Raw genomic sequence first — 3,453 nt, 5'->3', positions numbered from 1 at the left:
TCCTGTACTATATGGTACGATACGGTACGTTCAGGTACGGTACGATACGACATAGTCAGGTACGGTCAAGTACGATACGGTACGGAACAGTCAGATACGATTAGGTACAGTCAAGTATAGTCAGGTGCGGTACGATACGGTAAGTTACGCTACGGTCACCTACGGCCATGCCTCTATGCATACGGCCATGCCTCAGCCACGCGCAAGCGGGGATTTTATAATATAAGATTGGGCTTCAATTCAATGGATTTTTTAGTTAAACATTTCACGATTTTGAAAGCGCATAACGTTAATATTACCATCATAAAATCGATTAAAAATGTGCACACCATCATAGACTGTTAACACTTCTAATGTTTACACTTAATTATTGTACCTACAGTTTGTTACTTCGGCTACACATTTATTGTGTATTGGTATTAAGGAGCGCGGTAGCGCTCCGCCCCGCCAAGTCAAGAAAGTTTGACCGCTAGGTATTATGCTTCACAATGTGCCTTCTTCTGTTTACGTAGCATAACCTCGGACACACACTGTGGGTATATTTTGAACATAGAGTCAAACACAGCACTAAGTGTACAAAACATGCTCGGGATGTAGCGTAACTTGGGACACAGACGGTGGGTATGTTTCTAACAGCATTGAACATTATGACTCAAGCATATCGTACTAATACCTACATGCTCGGGATGTTGATGGCTCATACACACATACTCTAATTTCCCAATGTTCTCAATTTAGATTTCCTCATCACAGCATTAGAATGTAATGTTCATCATACTCATACTCAAACCATTCCTAATGGCACAAATAGAGTAGGTATGGAACAAAAACGTAATTACTTGGAGAAAATATTAGCCGGAACCTTTGACTCCATATCATCTAGACCCGTCACACATGTTAGTCATTGCCTTGGCGTCGGGGAGACCCACACCAAATCCAGAAAAAAAGAAACAGAAGTACAGACATTAATTAAGGAGCGCGGTAGCGCTCCGCCCCGCCAAGTCAAGAAAGTTTGACCGCTAAAAAATACCAGCCTAGTTATAGCCTGTGCCCTAAATCACCAAAGTATGGAAAAGTATCTTACAAGTGTAATAGCCAATGGAAAAGCAGAATTTTGAATTTGGACGAATCATATCGAAATATGGAATTGTAAATACTTTTCCATACTTTGGTCATTTAGGGCACTGGACAGTAGCGGGTCTGCCTTGTAAGCGCTAGGTCGCGTGTTCGATTCCCACCCGGGGCGAAGTTCTCCTATCCTGTCTTCCTTCTCTCTTCAATTTCGGGACGATAAGACCTTACAGTTACAGTTCCCTCTATCAAACCTCTCTAAAAAAAAAAAATACATGTAGTGTATTTTAACAAGATGTAGTGTAGCTAGCAGGTAATTAGCAAATTCTCAAGTGTTGTAGTGCTAGTGTTGCACTTGTTCGCTCTCTCCTTTCTTAATCCTTCTTCTTTCTCTCTCTCTTCTTCTATTCTCTCTCCTCTTCTATTCTCTCTTCTCTCCTACACATCATTTTACCCTCTTCTGTCTCTTCTGCATCCCATTTTTCACTCAATTCCTGTCTACAACTCTTCACTCGAGAAGTGCAGGTACACGTGTTTGCAATACAAAAGAAAATCCCAGGAAGAAAGCGAGGGAGAGAAATGACCAAACCATTATTCAGATAGTTTTACATTTTGATGTCAATTTTTTTAATGTTGAAAAAATTATTGGTAAAATTAAAATTACTGATGCAAACAGTTATAAATAGATGTGGTAATACTTAGAAATGATTTTCCAAGCATGAAACAAGATATTTCCGAAAATAATGGGGTTTGGTCAAAAACGTGTTTGATGGAGTTGAGATCTGCTGTGAAATCATTAGGTTATCAATTAATTACCTACTTACTACTTAGTGATACCTATTCACAAAATGTTCTTTCTTAGCCATCATGGGTATGAGTTTTGTGCTTGTAGCTGCAGAAATCACCGAGTTAAATTTCATATCGAGTTAGATTGGAACGACCAACCTCAAGATCCTAAATTCCCTAGGCTATCATCCTTTACTTACCACTGAACTTTAGTGTTCAACACAATTTCTTTAGCCAAAAACAGTATAATAATGATGCTACATTTGATTTTTAATTAAAACGCACTTTGGGTGTGATGGACTTGAGTGTGACGGAGTTGAGTTTTCTGCGAAATGTATTTTTTGGCCTTAGGGAGAGGCGAAGGAGACTATCAAAAACGTGTTTGATGGAGTTGAGATCTGCTGTGAAATCATTAGGTTATCAATTAATTACCTACTTACTACTTAGTGATACCTATTTACAAAATGTAAATGTTCTTAGTCATCATGGGTATGAGTTTTGTGCTTGTACCTGCAGAAATCACCGAGTTAAATTTCATATCGAGTTAGATTGGAACAACCAACCTCAAGATCCTAAATTCCCTAGGCTATCATCCTTTACCACTAAACTTTAGTGTTCAACACAATTTCTTTAGCCAAAAACAGTATAATAACGATGTTACATTTGATTTTTAATTAAAACGCACTTTGGGTGTGATGGAGTTGAGTTTTCTGCGAAATGTATTTTTTGGCCTTAGGGAGAGGCGAAGGAGACTGGAACACAGAATAGCATAACTATGTCACCAATGTACAATCCCACTAACTCTTGTACAATTGTCCACTATTATTCCATCATGTGTCATTGAAATAGAGGACACTCAATCAACTATGTGAAGCGTGACTATATTCAATCTATCTATTTCATACCGCATACCTAATTACATATGTATTTCATTATTAATTAGAGCTAATTTGTTCTATTTCGCGTTCATCAGGAGATAGTGCTTGTAGAGCTGTTTTATTTAGGTAGGTATCGTAGATTCGTGGAGCTTAGCGCACTTGAGCCTCTAGCTGGGCTTTTTATGTATAACTTGGATAAATGACAATAATAGAATAAAATTATACCTCATTTATAGTGCTAGGATGAGACTGAAAAGTCCCTTTACCCCCGCAATAGATTATAAAATGACAATCTAACTACCAAAATCATAATATCACAATACTCTACCTCGATGGTGTAGGAATAAACACCCTCACCTAATAATCAGGAGGGTGTGGGTTCAATCCCAGCCGAGGTATGTAATCCTAAACATCGTTCGAAAATTCGGCCACTTTAATAGCAGTATCCTACTACTGGGGTAAAGACGTAGACTTTTTAGTACTATACGATGTTTCGAGCAGCTCACTATATAATAATAGTGTCACAGTTCACTACTCACAAATACCTACGTACAATAGTAGAGAGCAAGAGTAAGTAACAAATAGCAACTCAATTTTATTCATCTCTAGTTCTAGAGTGAGTTTAGTCCAATGTAAAATTGTGCGTAAACATGAAGATTACATAGCAGTGAGAACTTGATGTGTATTGAGAACACTAGAAGCTAGAGAGGCATTCGTA

Source organism: Diaphorina citri, unplaced genomic scaffold, assembly GCF_000475195.1.
Source record: "Diaphorina citri unplaced genomic scaffold, Diaci psyllid genome assembly version 1.1 scaffold1246, whole genome shotgun sequence".
NCBI lineage: Eukaryota > Metazoa > Arthropoda > Insecta > Hemiptera > Psyllidae > Diaphorina > Diaphorina citri.
Note: the sequence above shows the minus strand (reverse complement) of the source record.